Source organism: Nyctereutes procyonoides, unplaced genomic scaffold (genome assembly GCF_905146905.1).
Source record: "Nyctereutes procyonoides isolate TBG_1078 unplaced genomic scaffold, NYPRO_anot_genome, whole genome shotgun sequence".
Lineage (NCBI taxonomy): Eukaryota > Metazoa > Chordata > Mammalia > Carnivora > Canidae > Nyctereutes > Nyctereutes procyonoides.
The window spans coordinates 56,463,582-56,480,005 of record NW_026575125.1 but is presented as its reverse complement, the minus strand read 5'-3'; the positions used below and the strand labels follow the sequence as shown (position 1 = coordinate 56,480,005).

At 40.5% G+C, this 16,424-nt stretch overlaps 1 long non-coding RNA gene across 12 annotated transcripts in view; it reads left to right on the top strand.

Annotated features, from left to right (window-relative positions):
* The first annotated feature begins 1,475 nt into the window (after window positions 1–1,475).
* LOC129517763 (uncharacterized) overlaps window positions 1,476–16,424 on the top strand; it is a 52,738-nt gene continuing 37,789 nt past the window's right edge. For 6 of the 12 annotated variants that reach the window (XR_008666101.1, XR_008666097.1, XR_008666102.1 and 3 more), the window contains exons 1-3: window positions 1,476–1,692; window positions 11,507–11,646; window positions 12,262–12,440. This is a non-coding gene — a long non-coding RNA (uncharacterized LOC129517763). Of the gene's footprint in view, window positions 1,693–2,636; window positions 2,657–5,470; window positions 5,659–8,642; window positions 8,767–11,506; window positions 11,647–12,261; window positions 12,441–16,424 lie in introns of those variants that run through there. The other 6 variants (XR_008666104.1, XR_008666098.1, XR_008666093.1 and 3 more) reach the window with 4 other exon arrangements.

Here is a 16,424-nt window from a genome sequence, read left to right as displayed (position 1 = left end):
CACCCAATGCCACCCAGGCGTTCCTTAATTATCCTTCTTGTTTGGGAAGTTGGAAAGTCAAAAAGTCCACTTTCTGTACTCATTTGTAGCCATAGTTCTGGAAGTAAAATAGGGTTTATCAATTAGAAGAATTGATGTTGCAATTCAAGTCTAAAGGCTATGTGCTGGCAGAATTCTCTCTTGCTTGGGGAAGGTTAGTCTTTTCTTCTATTCAGGCCTTCAACTAATGGATAAGGCCACCCACCTTATGGAAGGTAATCTGCTTCACTCAAAGTCCACAGATTTAAATGTTAATCTCATCCAAAACCACCCTCACAGAAACATCCAGAATAATATTTGACCACGTATCTGGGCACCATGGCCCAGCCAAGTTGGCATATAAAATTAACCATCACATCCTCTAAGAGAGGGTATAAGGTGAGTGAAAAGAGGGAAATAGAGCCTCAGAATGTTAGCCTAAAATGGGCAGATACACCAGAGGTCTCCAAATTTCTCCTTTACCACTTCTGAGGAACTGCTTAGTTCCTCAGTTCAGACAAATAGGTAGGCCCAAGACTCTATTTTATAGGGTTCAAAATTTACAGCTTATGCCTTTTTGAATTTCTTTTCAGATGGAACCATTGTAGATTAGGGGAATTTTATCAAAAGGAAGAGAAGTGGAAAGAGCAAGTAACTACATCTGCAAGAATTATTATATGCTGACTTCAATTTTACAATACTTAAAAAATGAATGCCCACTTATTTAAAAAGATAAATATGAGAATTAGAAACATGGAAAAATAGTTAGAATGACACATTGTTACAGCTATAAAAACAAAAATGTCAATGTTAAAACATTACATGTTTAAACAAAAATGTAAAGAACACAAAGATACGTTAATAGTGTGAGGTTTCTTTTTTTTTTTATTTATGATAGTCACAGAGAGAGAGAGAGAGAGAGAGAGAGAGAGAGGCAGAGACACAGGCAGAGGGAGAAGCAGGCTCCATGCACCGGGAGCCCGACGTGGGATTCGATCCCGGGTCTCCAGGATCGCGCCCTGGGCCAAAGGCAGGCGCCAAACCGCTGCGCCACCCAAGGATCCCAGGTTTCTTTTTCTAAAGGAAATTCTAAAGTGGTGGTGATGGCTGTACAACTATGTCAATATACTAAAATCCATTGCATTGTACACCTTAAGGTGGGGCATTGTATGACACAAAATTATATCTCAATAAAACTTACAACGAAAAGAATACAAAGAGCAAATAAAGGCAGCCAACAGGGGACTTAGCAATGAAACGCTGAGCTAAGAATAGGAGAGGGATTGACAAAGGAAAAATGGGCTAAAGAAGGGATGAGACCAAGGAGAGGAAAAGGAGAAGAAGCAGGATAGGCTAGGGTCCTGGGCCCTGGGGAAAAGGTGAAGCGGGCCAAAAGGTTAACCTCGGAAAAGCGGTAGTGGGTGGGGGTGGAGAGAAGAGGGCGTACTCAGCGCATGCGCCAGACGCAAACTGCGGCGACCCTGGAGAGGCAGTCCTTTAACTGGCATCAGCGCTGCGGCTGGAGGCGCGGGTGTCGCTCAGTTGACTGTCCAGTTCTACCTTGGTCTGTGCAGCCGCCCTAGATCTGCGAACTCTGTGCCGCCGCTCCCTGTACCCTGTCTTGCGGCAGCAAGCGCTAAGAATTCATGCTACGACACTCGATTCTGCCAGGAGGTAGGAAAAGAACATGGAGGGCGGCGGAGGGAACTCGTAGCAGGGAGATCCTTGATCTGTGTGTTCTTCCGGTTCACAGGAGGAAAAAGTGGGGGAGAGCATGGGTTTCAGACCTACAAAAGGATGTTGAGCGTTTACTTTCCACTGTGAAAGGCTATAGACTCCTCTCCTCTCCTCTCTAATTAGGGTTGAGGTACATGAGCGTCGGTATTTTTCATAATGTTCTGTTTAAAAATTTGGGGTTCCTCGTATGCAGCAGAAAGTGTATTTAAAGGATTGGCTTTAGGACTAGGCTCATCCAATTATGAGAGCTTTCTCTGCCTTTGTTCTGGGTGGTGGATCTAATTAGGGAGTCTGAGGATACTCCAGCTCCTCCCTGGGGGCCGGGGCGGATTCCGTCTAGATTTGCTCTCTGTGGTTACCAGCAATGCCGTCTTTCCAGTATTCCACTTCCCTAGTTTATCACACCTACCCCAATGAGGAAATGCTGGTAGTGTGTCTCCTTGAGTAGTGAGGCACAACTATGGCGAGAAATACGTCCAGATAGCATCAGGCGTGTATATCTAAGAAACGTACGAGGGAGGGCAGGGAATAGGAGAAGCTCGTGTTGCTGCGCATGTGTATTTGAGAGGTTGGGGGGAGGCGCGGGATCAAGCTCGTATATTTGAGAAGGCCTGATGTGAGGGGGAAGGGGCCCCAGTTGGGGAGAGTGGGAGGTAAGCACGCCCAAGCTTGGGGCGTTGGGGGCGGGGGGACGTCAAATGCATATCTAAGAAAGCAAAGTTTCTAGTACGCAGTTGGCAGCCGCAGTTGGGAGAGTGAAGTAGCGCATGCGTGTTTGAGACGACATTGTGACGGTTGGCTTTGGGAGAAGAGAGTAGCGCAGGCGTGTTTCAGACGGAATGACGGGGAGGGGAGGCGCGCACCCTAGTGTAATTAAGATTGCAAAATGGCGAGGGGGGAGGTAAGTTGTCTTTGCTTGGCCATCTTGGGCTAGGGAGCCCTGCAGAGAAATAGAATCTACCTTTCTGGTTGGGTGATCTACTGAGTGAGAGTTGTCCTAGGCTGTGGCCAAATCCACTAGAAATTAACCCAGAATCTAAGCCTTTCGGTGGCCCATTGATAACTCTGGGTTTGAAAATGCAGAGGCGATGATGACTCTCAAAGGTTTCGGCAGCTGGCTGTGTGTGGAAAACGGAAGCATTGGAGACAGGCCACATTCCAGCAATACACATTTGGAGGGCTCTGTGAGACTTTGGGCCGCTGTACTTAGCTCTGGACACGTTCTTCATCCCATCAGAGTAGCAGAACACAGTGATTGCAGTATCGTGAGAATTGTTATGTTGGTCAGAAGCCCTTGATTTCCACCCCTTGCAGAATATAGGGGTGAGGATTTGGCTGTGTTTAAACCTAGGATTTGGGTAAATGGTAATGATGGTATGAAGGTGACCAGGGTTCATATCCTTTCCTCTAAATTATTTTTTTCTCTAAAACTTTAGCCTAGGGGGAAGATTTTTTTTTTTAGGTTGCTGTACCGTTGTGGATCTCAGAGTGCTGTCAGTGAGGATCTACTGTAAATCGCTAAAAACAATAGTTTAGCACTTAAATATGTAGCACAAAGATTCAAAATTGAAGAGACAGTTCTTTCCCAGTAATCCTGGCTGTGATCTCATATTGGTTCTTTTCCTTCCCTGGGTCTATTTCTCTGCTTATAGTAATAATTAAATTTAAACGTCGATAGCACTTAAAACTATGTGCCAGGTACTGATCTACGTGCTTTTTACACATGCCTTACCTCATTTAGTACCCTTGACAATCTTATGAAGTAGCAGTGCTATTATTTATATTTTACAAATGAGAAATATGGGGTACACAAGATCAAGTAACTTGTCCAAGGCTTTACATGCATTTGGATGGCTGAAACTGGATTTTTATCCAGGTTGTATGACTCCATAATGCTGTGCTCTTAATTATGCTTTAATCGCCTGAGATGAGGGTTCACATTTAAAGGACCCTTTTATGATTTCAAATTTTGTTTGCAATTTACCTATGCTTTTTAAGCTAGGAGACCTGTTGGCACTTGGCTACTTTTTACTCAGTGCCTCATACAGGGTTACATATGTAGAAGACAAAAAGTAACGAATTGTTGGTTGGGAGCCTACTGGGGTGGCTATCTTTATCTACCCTTGTCTTCTATGCTTTTTGTTCTGCAGAGGGTTTAAAATGGCCGACTGCCGCAGACTGGACACACCCTTCTTGTTTTGCCTGATTTGAGATCTGGTCAAATGCTTTGACACAGCAGTCTTTTGCTGCAGTAGAGATTTTTTTCTTACACATTATTAATATTTTGGTGTGGTAATACAAATGTCCAATAATAAAGGAAAGGTTATTGCTTTTTTTCTTACAATAAAATACTGAAAATACATGCATTTCTTTTATTATTGGTTGGAATAGATTCACTGAAGTGGAATTACTATGTCAACACCTTTAACAGTATGTATTGACAGATTTCATTCTGTAAAGGTCGTACCAATTTTTACTTAAACAAGCATTGAGTGGTGTTTATTTTAAAAAAATATATATGTTATGGACAAAAACTAGTATTTTAATTTTGCATTTCTTTGGTTATTAGTGAGTTTGGAGTCCTTTTTCCTCCACTTATTTCTTAGCAGTTTAATTTTCTTTCATGTGATGTTAGTTCAGATCTTGTACTGATTTATCTGTTGGAGTTTTAGTTTAGTGTTATTGTTATCTGTTTGAAAGTGTTCTTCAAATAAAGGGTATTACTCAGATTTCTGCAATGTTACATACTCCATGCTATTGTTTGCCTTTTAATTGTTGTATTTAAATTTTGGATTAGGAGAGATTCAAGCAAGTGGTCAAATCTTTTTCCTATTTTGTGATTTTTCTTCCATTGTTTAAGTTTGAATAGTTCCCTCAATCTAGAAATTGGTAGATAGTCATTGCAGCTTTGTCTGAGGATAACCATCAAGTTTGGGGGAAAAGGATCTGTACTTTGACCTCCTAGAGATAACCCTGTGTTTATAAATGTGTTCACATCTTTTCATTCCCTGCATTTTTCTACAGTTGATCATAAATTTGTACTATTTTATGTTGTGTTTTGATTACCATTATAACATACATTTTTCCACATTAAACATTCTTTGCAATTGTCATCTAATGGTTTCATGATATCTTGTTGTATGGAAGTATTTTTAAATTTTCAGTATTTTAAATGATGTGATGAATGTCTTTTCATTTTCATTCAGTTTTTATTGTTTACCTATTTTGAGTTATTTCTTTATAGGATGGAGTTCCAGAATTAGAATTGTTCATCAAAAAGTTTGAACATTATTAAGACTTGCTATAGTAACATTCCAGAATATTATGTCATTTTTTTGTACCTGGTTATTTAGAAGAATTTTTTGCTACCCTGTATGTAAGAGAATGGTTATCTTTGTTTTATTATCCACTTCTCTGATTCCGGGTGAGACTGGATTCTCAAATGTTAATTATTAGTTCTTCCCTTTGTGAACTATTCAATTTGGGTCTGAATGTATGTATTTGTAAGAGCTGTATATTGTGTGTTCTGTATAAGGATTTATTATCCCTTGTCATTTATTGCAAATGACAAAAGCGGTTTGTTGCACATATACTTCTGGCATGTATTGCCATTGAGTCTTAAGAAATGATGTGATTCCAAAGACAACTGCTTTGTGGTATACATGTCAGATTCTTGCTATCCACTTTGTGATAACATTTGTCTTCCTTTAAACAGAGAGCCATGTCTTTGGCTATGGGTGTGGGAAGAAGACATGGCAACGTCTTGTCTTTAAAAAGAAACCAACTTAGACAAGACACAAAGCAGAACCCTCTCCCCCATCTGATCTGGGACTGATCTTCCTTTGAATACTTCTGAGTGATCTGGAGGAGGATGTGGACATAGTGTAACATCCACATTTATAGGTAACATTAAGCTCTGGGGGTGTAAAATGCTAGTAGGAACAAACTGCAACACATGAGAAGGCATTGTGAGTGTGGGCTGACAGTGGCAGAATGGAACAGTATAGGCAAAAGCAATATAATGACTTTGGGGGGAAAATAGTATATTAAGCATATAAAATAGTGGCCTCAGAGACCGGGATCTCAGTGTAAATGGCAACAATCTGTTGATGTCATCAGCTCAATTTGCTGGCAAAGGGACAAAAGAGCCATTAAAACCCTAGGCCTTATTAAGAACAGTATGGGACACAAAAATTCCATCCTTTGTATAAAACCATCTGAACCAAATGACTAGTTAACACCAGTAATCTCTCCTCAAGGAGTCTCTTACTATTATCACTCGATGTTGAAAAGCAGTTGGGAAGAGTTGTATTGCCTCCTTGTTTTATTTCTTATTTATTTTCTTATTATATAGGTAATTTAGAATAGATATTCTTAAAGGTTTTGGGGTGGGATGTCTTAGAAGATTTCCTGAAACTGGGTCTGTTATTTGTGGTTCAGAGAATCTGTTTAATTATATTTATTAAAAACCTTTCTAAATTATCATTCCCAAAACATGAGCTATGTACTATCTTATATATTTAATAACATTCCAATTTTCACTTTTTCAAAAGTGAGGGGAGGGATTTATAGGATTTAGAAGTGCCAAGTGATTTGTTACTTATTGCTCCTTGCCATCCAGTTACACTGGGTTATTCCAGTTATACATAAGCTCCATTTTTCAGCCTTTTGTTAGTTGCAGATGTTAAATGAGGCTTACATGTATGGGGGTGGTCAAGGGATGTATAATAAGCAAAACAAAACAGCAGAGTTTATACTGTAGAGGAGGTGGTTGAGAAGATTCTTTAATGGATATCTTTGCTTATTTTAAGTGTAGGAGTCCCATTTTACAACAAGCCAGTGTCTAGTTCCCAAACCCATCTCTGATCAGGAGTTAGGGAGAGCCTGAATATTTGAAATAGCCTAAAAGCCTTTAACTTTTGATATTTATAATTTGTTCCACCCTTCTCTTGATGTTACAGCCAGCAGCAGCCTGGAGCAGCGCCCTCTGGGAAGAAATTTTACATCGGCCATTATAATACAACCTGATAAGTGTTGTAGCACTTACCAGGTTGTATTGTAATTGTCTGTGTATATGCCTGTCTCCCTTCCTGTGTTCTCAACTAGACTGTAAGCTCCTTGAGGGCAGGGACAATGTCTTCTCCAGAGCCCAGCCTGGCACATTAGTAGGCCTCAGTAAATGTTTATTGGATGAATAAATGAATGACTCATCAACAAACATTTATCGTGTGCCTGCTAAGGTGATCTCCACAGGCTCTGGACTGTCAACTGTTTAATCAAAATGCATGTGGTCAGAAGCTTGCTATTTCTTTCTAGTTCTGTATCTGTCTTAGGAGTTTTTCTGAGATGATGCTATTTTTGTGTTTGAATTTCAGTCCTTGGTATTTACAGATATTGCTATTGTTGCTGCTGCTGACCATCTCTTCCTTGGTGGGGCCTGGGTAACAGATCAGGAGCCTCATCCTCACTGCCCGGTGTTTGCTAAATGGTTCCTATCTGTAGATTCATCTCCTTTTCACTCCTCCTCATGTCATCCTTCAAATGGTGTTCCTAGGTAGAGCTGCACATTCTAGATCAGGGGTAGGTAAATACAACCCATGGACTGCTTGGTTTTGCAAATACAGTTATACTGGAACACATGTTATTTGTTGATATTTCTCTGTGGCTTTTTAAAAATTTTATTTATTCATAAGAGACAGAGAGATAGAGAGAGAGGCAGAGAGAGATGCAGGGAGCCCAATGCAGGACTCAATCCCAGGACCCCAGGATCATGCCCTGGGCTGAAGGCAGACCCCCAACCGCTGAGCCCCAGGCGTCCCTCTTGTGGCCTTTTTTGGCCTGCGACAGCAAAGTTGAGTAACTACATCAGACCTGGTGGCACATAAATCCTGTCCTTTACAGAAAAAGAATGCCTCCCTGATGGTTTCATGTTCCTCTCCATTCACCAAAGATATTTTTAGCGTCTCAGAAACTCATTTATTTATTTGCCTCATTTGTTATTGCTTATAACAGGTCTTTTTCCTATTTTGCAGGTGGGCCTGCTAGAACACACTTCAAACTAGATTGATTATAAGGCCTTCACCAGGGTCCTACAGTTAGTCAGTTATACCATGTACTTCAACATCAAGTTTGGAGTTTCATTTCTAGAAATTCCTTTTGTTATATCCTAACCTGAAGAATTCACTTCGTTCACCATATCATACCTTGGTGCCTTATCCCTTGACACCCCCCCTTCCTACACAGCTCTTTGCCATGAGAATATGGAAAGTAACAAACTGATGTGAGATAAGGCAGAATGGTAGGCCAAGGCAAATGTTTACAGGGTCTGAATGCTAATACACAAAGAAATGGAGTTTCTGAAATGTTCACTTACTTAGACTTCTTAATACAGTTAGGAAGCCTGGACTTCCAAGAGCTTAGGGCCTTCCCCATTACCCTCCCTAACCTCCCACACATTGTCTTGGGAACCTGCCTGTGGGTATATTGTGATTCATTTCATGTCATTAAAAAGTTGAGAGCTCCCAAGTCAAGAAAGCTAGATCTAAAACAAAACAAAAAGGAAAGAATATAGTCTCATTCTAGGAGTAAAATAGGGCAAAAGGCCCTTACAGCCTTGTTTTTCAAGCTGTTTGTTGGATTTTCCCTGTATTGTCTTATGAAAAATCAAATATACATATAAAGAAGTTGAAAAATTGTACATTGAAACCTATCTACCTACCAACTGGATGTTACAATGAACAATTTGCTATATTTGCTTTATTGCATACCCATCCATCTTTGTTGGATAGGCTTTTAAAATGCTTGTGGTAGTGTCCAATTTGAGCTCATCTGTATCTGACTCGTGGTACTGAAAAAGTTTCTTTTTATTCTTATCTGTATTTTTCAAGTTGGAATGGATACTACTGCAGCCTAACAATGTATAAGCAGATCTGCCTGGCAGTGAGATTGCGGGAAGAGAAGACTTTTGGTGTCTGAAAGAAAGTGATTACAGCTCACTGTTTACTGGAAATGGTAGGAAAAGGAAAGATGGAAGTCCAGGCCCAGAGTCAAGTGAAACTTTCCCATAATACATTGCCCTATTTCATTCACTTCACTGCCTGGGCGGAGGGATGACAGGTCATTTTCTGAGCAGCTTCTACTTGGTGCTTAACTTTTAGACTTGATGAAGGAAAACAACAAAGTCACATCAAAATACCACTGAGGTGATTTAGCATTAGTACAACTCCTTGGAATTTTAGCAGATAGATTTTTAACTTGGAGTACTTTCAAATAATATTTTTTTAGATCTTTTCTATTAGCAATAGATGCAGAGTCAATTTAGGAAGCACCATGAACTGAAATTTTAATTTGTCTCCATCATGAACATGACAATGGTAAATGTTACCTGTTTGTGTCTGTCTCCCTTCATTTAAGCTCAAGGGCAGAGACTGTATCTTACTCGTCTTTGTAATTCTCTTAAGTGATAGATGTTTGTACTCATAAAAAATGCATTATGGCATTTGATATCTATCACATGGGCAATTATTAAAAAATGCTATACTAGTATTGGTGAGGTTATCCAGTTTGAGTGTAATCCTTCGTAGGGGCAGTTTGGCAATATATGTTGTAGCAGAATAAATATTGTATGTCTTTTGACCATGCAATTTCATTTCTAGGGGTATACCCTGAAATATGCTAAAATCCTGAAGAACTATTCTAAGGATATTCTAAAAGATGTAGGTTTGGGAATGTTTACAACATTCATAGCAATAAAAATGGAAAGAAAACTTAGCTATTCATGAATAATAATTTGGGTAGATAAATTTTGATGTATTCATGTGATATTACAACATGGCGTTAAAAATAAAAAGTAAAAAGTAGTCTTGTAGATGAATATTTTACTTGGAATATTTTCAAATATATTAATTGAAAAAGAGCTAGAGAGCAGTAGTATGGTTTTCAGCCAATTTTTGTAAAATAAAAATCAGTGTTTGTGTTCATGAAAGTAATTGGAAGAACATACTCTGAGTGTTAAACATTCTGGGATTCTGGATTTTTTTTCACAGTGTGCATTTAGGACTTTCAAAGTTAGACAAACATTGAAAGTATTTCTATTTTGAAATCTGTTGACCTAAACAGAAGTGAAATAAATTGGGCAGCAAGGGGGCTGGAAACCAGAGACGTTAGTTTAGTTTAGAAAAGAGCCAGGTGGAGTGGGAGAAAGGAGTGGTGGAAATCAGATCTCTGTCTTCAGAAAAAGGCACTAACTATTCTATTCTTGGCTTCTTCGTGCAGGCATTTCACAGTAGTGAGTCCACATTTACATTTACAGTTACCATTTCTTTCCCAAGTATGCCCTCCACAAATTTCTTTCCCATTCTTGTCCCCATGGGCTTTAATAAGCTAAATAATTGCTAGTGGCAGCTGCCACTTTGTAGGTGTGCAGATCCTGCTCTAGTAATGACTGCTTTACTTTATCCAACAAAGAGATGGCTCAAACTCCTCAAGGCTTCTGCTCCCCTTCCCCAATGCTTGGCAGCATGAAATCTTCCCCACTTAATGGCAGGAGAGCTTTCTGCCTGGCCCTTGTGATTAGTAGATTGTAAGACAGTTTGCTGATGGGAAATGAAACAGTTAAAAATGAGCCCTGAGAAACGGCTCCTTGAATTTTCCTGGGCCTCGAGGGTTGTCTGCCTAACTGGGTAACAGGAAACGAAGTTTGCATTAGCTGGTGTTGTCAGCATCTAATGATTTTTTTTAAAGATTTTATTTATTTATTCGTGAGAGACACAGAGAGAGGGAGAGGCAGGCTCCCTGCATGGAGCCTGCTTCAGGACTCGATCTTGGGAGTCCAGGATCATGCCCTGAGCTGAAGGCAGACACTTTAACTGCTGAGCCACCCAGCCGTTCTGCATCTACTGATTTTCATAGCCATTGCTGGATTGCCAGATTTCTGTGTTGCTTTTCATGCTAAGCAGCTAGGGACTGGGAAACTTAGAGGCAGTAGGTTGCTTTCTTAGAAAGAAAGGACCCTTGGGGATCTTTGACTTATCCTGTGTGGGTCTTAGGTCTTAGAGTCCCGTTCCTCCTAGTTGTTGAATCTTAGGGGAGTAGCCATTGGTCTACCTAGGGCCCTTTGATCATTTTTGTAACCCAGGCAGCTCATAAGGCAATAGATATGTTCAGTTCCTTTTAACATACAAGGAAAGTGAGTCCTGGTGGGATTTGAGATTGTGAATGGCAGGCCTTGGCCCATAGCCCAGGGTTTTGTTATCTTTCCTCATTAGTGTGAACCAAATGCCATCCACTGGCTAGATAGATGGAGGTTTCATCCACTTTAAGGGAACTCTTTAAGCCAGGATTATAGAACGGAGGGTCATTCATAATTGCCAGATGCAGAAGAGTCCCTAAGAAATCAAGTTTATCTTCCCTCAGAGGAGGGATATTGAAGAGGGGAAAGACTTGCAGGCAGCTAGGAAGATCAGCATTAGAATAGATGAGTTCTAACCCTTTGAGACAGCCAGTTACTTGGTGCCTCTGTACCCAAGTTATCTCATTTAAAATGAATATGAGAATCCTGATTAAAAAATAGTTGTAGGAAGAAAAATAGTTGTGGGTATTGCAGCAGTCTGCCAGATAAAAACAAAGTCTGAGGTCCATGGTATGGGCTGGGTTACTTGACTAAGGTGGTTAAAGTAAATCGAAGCTATATCTCAAACCTTGGCTATTCTGCCTTACATTTGTTTCTTCTTCCTTCTTTCTTATCCTACAGGTGACACCAGATGTGATCAGAAGCCATGCCATTGGTGAAGAGGTATATTGAGCCCCGTCTAGCCCAGTGAGGTTACTAGAAAATTGGGAGAGACTTAAACCAACATCCTGCACATGGTTATCAAATCGTTGTGAAGTCTGGTAAGTGGCTTTGGCAGGCTTGCCCAGGTAGTGGAAAGGTGCAGGGAAGGTAATTTTAGTAGGTATTAGGCAATTAATTGATATTTTCCCCATTGTGGTATGAATAAAAAAGGTCTTAAAATGTTTAGACTACACTAGAAAGTAATGTATCTAACCTTTCATTTTTTTCATTCTCCCATTTTTGCTGATGGGGGAATTGCTTATCTTGCCTAAGATTATAACTAGTGTAGGAAGTGGATTTAAATATAAGCCAGGTACTGTGTCTTCTACCCAGTGCTTCCTTTAGGTTCCATTTGAGTCCAGGGAAGCCATGTGAGACAGAAATGTTTTCATTCCAGGACGCTTGGATGGCTCAGCTGTTGGGCGTCTGTCTTTGGCTTGGGACGTGATCCTGGGGTTCCGGGATTGAGTCCCACATCCGGCTCCCTATGGGGAGCCTGCTTCTCCCTCTACCTATGTTTCTCTGTCTTTCATGAATAAATAAATAAAATCTTTTTTTAAAAAAAAAAAAAGAAATGTTTTCATTCCACAGTGAAACATTTTTTCTATAATAGCCTCTGAGATTGTTCCTGCCCAATGAAGGAAATGTTTATGGTGTAAAATTTGTTTATGCAGAAAATCACCTAGGATGCCTCTAAAAACTGCAGATTTCTGGGCAGCCAGAAACCTTGTCCTTAGTCAACACTACCACCTACCTGTCACTTACATTGCGGTTTCCTGCCCAGTGGGTTCATCAGCAAGCCAGAATGAATCTCCTCCATCGCCATAGATGTCCTTGTGTGGTGGAAGCCTTGGTAAGTTGCCAGTGGTTTGGGTGGGGGTTCCCTAGTTGGTGGTAGAGAAGAGATGGTTGTGATGTGGCACTTTTTCCCTTCTTTCAACAGATAGTTATTAAGTGCTCACTAGGGGCCAGAGACCATTCTAGATATTAACAAAGTTCTGCCATCGTGGAACTTTTATTCTCATGAGAGTAGACAAAGGAATAACGAACTATTAAAAGCATAAAGTATCATAAATGTTACATCACAATTTTTTCCATTACGGTATAAAAATTATGTTTAAAATGGGTGGTTTGGACTAAGGAACACCTGTGTTTTTTCTCTGCTTTTCATTCTCCCTTCTTTTTTTTTATTTATTTATTTATGATAGTCACAGAGAGAGAGAGAGAGAAGGGCAGAGACATAGGCAGAGGGAGAAACAGGCTCCATGCACCGGGAGCCCGATGTGGGATTCGATCCCGGGTCTCCAGGATCGCGCCCTGGGCCAAAGGCAGGCGCCAAACCGCTGCGCCACCCAGGGATCCCTCATTCTCCCTTCTTTTTAAAAGATTTGATTTATTTATTTGAGAGAGAGAGCGAGTGAGTGAGCATGAGTTAGGGGAAGGGCTGAGAGAGAGAGAGAGAGAGAGAGAATCTCAAGCAGATGCCCCACTGAGCTCAGAGCTCCACATGGCGCTCGATTTCATGACCCTGAGATCATGACCTGAACCAAAATCAAGTGTCTCGAGTCAGACGCTTAACTCACTGAGCCACACAGAACGCCTCTCTCCCCTCTCCATTCTTCCTTTTAATACTTGCTACTGTCTTTTAGTACAGTGGAGGCTGACCGAGCTAAGAATGGGAGGGTCATAGATGATGAAAGCAATCTTTTTCCTTCTTGTAACCCCTCACTAGACTGAATTCTGAAAGATGTCTTTTGGAAAGTGTTTTAGAAAGTCTACCAGCTCTTCTACATGAGTCCACATGTAGCAGAAGAGGGGATATTCTTGGTGAATAAGGTAACACAATGAATTAGGTAGATAGGGGAAGAAAGGATGATTGCCTTGACTCCTGTCAGGGAAACTCGTAGAAATGTCATTTTCAGGAGCCAATACCTTTAAAGCCTATAGTTTATTCTGTAGTATATCCTCCTCAAAACAATTGGGGGTAAATTACATGCTTACCCAGTCTGTGATCACCCCTACAAAGGATTGGAACTAAAAGGGTTCCCAAGTATAATACTAATAATACTAATTATACTCTCCTTATGGGGAGAGTCTATTCTTTTTAACCAGACTTGTTGGGAGTTTATATTGAGAGTGGAACTTTATACATCTTGTCAAAATTCTGGCCATAGCAGAGGCTCATTATTTCAGCATCAGTGAAGTATATAGCACTTTGGAATACTAATTTCAGAGGCAGCAGGGTCTTTTGGATTGCACTCAAACCATTTGGACTGGTGTTCATTTTTGGCTCCTAAGGGGTAAGTCCCCTGATAGGCTTCAGGGAGCACTTAAATGATCCAGAGTTAAAATAGACAGCATATATAATATGACCATTCCTGTGATATCTCTGCAGAGGCCACCACTACTTTAAGCTTTTTTAAGGAATGCCAGATCATTCCTTGGCGTCTGCCATTTTTCATAAAAGTAATAAGGGTCATCTTTTCCTATGAACATGGTCTTGAGATGGTGCCTTCATAGCATAAGTTCCTTATAAACTCTCTGGAGTATTTGGATAATTCCTACTAACAGAGTTAGATCATTAGCCTGCACAGGGAACCTGAATGATAGGAAAATGGTCTTTTCCCTAAGGAGAAGCCTGAGATAGTCTTTGTTTTTTTTTAAGATTTTATTTATTAATGAGAGACACAGACAGAGAGGCAGAGACACAGGCAGAGGGAGAAGCAGGCTCCATGCAGGGAGCCCAACATGGCACTCGATCTGGGTTCTCCAGGATCATGCCCCGGGCTGAAGGCGCTAAGCCGCTGAGCCACCCAGGCTGCCCGATAGTCTTTGATATAAAGGGAGTTTCCACGTTCTATGTCCTTCACAACTTATATTAAAATGATGTTGGTTTTGTATAAGGATATGAATGTTAGCATGCTGTCAAAAAACAAGTCTTCCGTCTTTCTCTATATGGACCAAAATCGGTTGTATAAATCTGGCTTCTATCTGAACTCCAGTTCTTTCCCTGGGGTTTCCCTGTCCCCATTATCTGCTCTTTATTTTTTTTAAGATTTTTATTTATTTATTGGACAGAGTGCACAAGGAGGGGAAGCTGCTAAGGGAGAGGAGAAGCAGGCGCCCCACCGTGCAGGGGAGCCACCAGGACCATGGGATCATGACCCAAGCCAGAGGCAGATGTTTAAACCAACTGAGCCACCCAGGCACCTCCGCTCTTTATTTTTGAGACAGCAAGTCTGTTGTGGTTCTTTTTTTCTTTTGTCTCTCTCTTTAGATTAGCCATCACCCCTGTAGTAGCACTCATGCACAACTTCTGAAAATTTTCTGCCTGAGGTCATAATAATAACAGTGATTATCAGTTAGTTATAAATGCCTTTTAATGTTCTAAGCGAGAACTTTACACATATTTGTTGTCTCATTTTAACTTAACAGTAACTCTGGGAAGTATGATTTGTTCCTACTTTACAAATAATAAAACTGAGAATTGGAAAGGTGATGTCACCAACATGCTACAGGGAGCCAGTGGTGGAGCTGTATGTGTCACACTCCAAAGATCTTAACTACCTTACTATACTTGAAGCACTAGAATGTGGCGAGCATATTTCTTCGTTGTTGAGAATGCCTGCCTCCTCATGGGTCCCTTATCACTGTCTTCTTCCAGTACATAGGGGCACATGTGAAGAGTTTGTTTTCAAAGGTGGATTCAGATGTGCAAGAGAGATGGCACGAGGGATGTGTAGGTCCCTTTAGTTTCTAGAAATAACCACTCTGGATGAACTAGTATTTATTTTTTCCCACAGCTATGCACTGTGTGCTTATCTTTGTCTTTTCACCTTTTATTATTACCCCCATCCTCCTGCATGATGTTTATGTCAGACAATTTCTGTGAGGTTATGTTTTCCTCTATACCAAACAAAAAGGAATAGCAAGAGTTGGAGTCACAACTGAAAATCCATTACTTATAGAATGTTAACTCAGGTGCAGGTGCATCAAGAGCTAGAGCAGCTTGCTGTGCAGATCAGTATGTCCCAGCTGGAATTCAACATAAACATTGCATTCTGCCAGCAAACAGTGCTGATAAAATTACTCTGTATGTATCAAGTGGAAAATAACAGGGATACCTATCAATTAATACTTAGGTAAATTTTGTTGCTGGTAAAGTGATAGTGTCCAGATAGTTGGCATAGACTAAGGTCTAGCATTCTATAGCCCACATGGCAGCAACTTGTTTTTGTAAATACAGTTTCATTGGAACATAGGATCATGCTTGTTCTCTATTGTCCATGGTTGCCTTTTGTGTTACAGTAGTGTTGAGTAGTTGTGATGGGCTGTATGGGCCACAGCCTGAATTATTATCATCTGGCCCTTCACAGAAAGTTTGCCAACTCCTGGCATAGGTTAAATGTACTGTGTCTACAAATCTTTGTCTTCCCCCCACTCACCCCCATCCATTTTCTCTTCTGTGTGACTTAAATTTAGAACTAGCTAATCCTAGAAAGTACATAATGGTCAGTTTGCCTCTGGATTTCTTCCCACTCAGATTAAGTTCACCAAAAACAGCACATTCCCAAATTGGTCTGTGTATACAGAAAGAACTGTTTTTATATGCCTCATTGTAGTTAATAATTTATCATACATGGTTCCCCCAGTTTTTCCCTTTCAGGAATAACCATTTTAAAACTTAGCCATTCTCAGGTATCCAAAAAGTTATAACTCATGTTTCCTAATTATGACTTCATCTAATTTTAATATATCTCCCCACTCCATAGCATGAAAGCAGATGTAGACAGTATGGAAACAAATGGGCAGGGCTGCATTCCAAGAAAAATGTCAT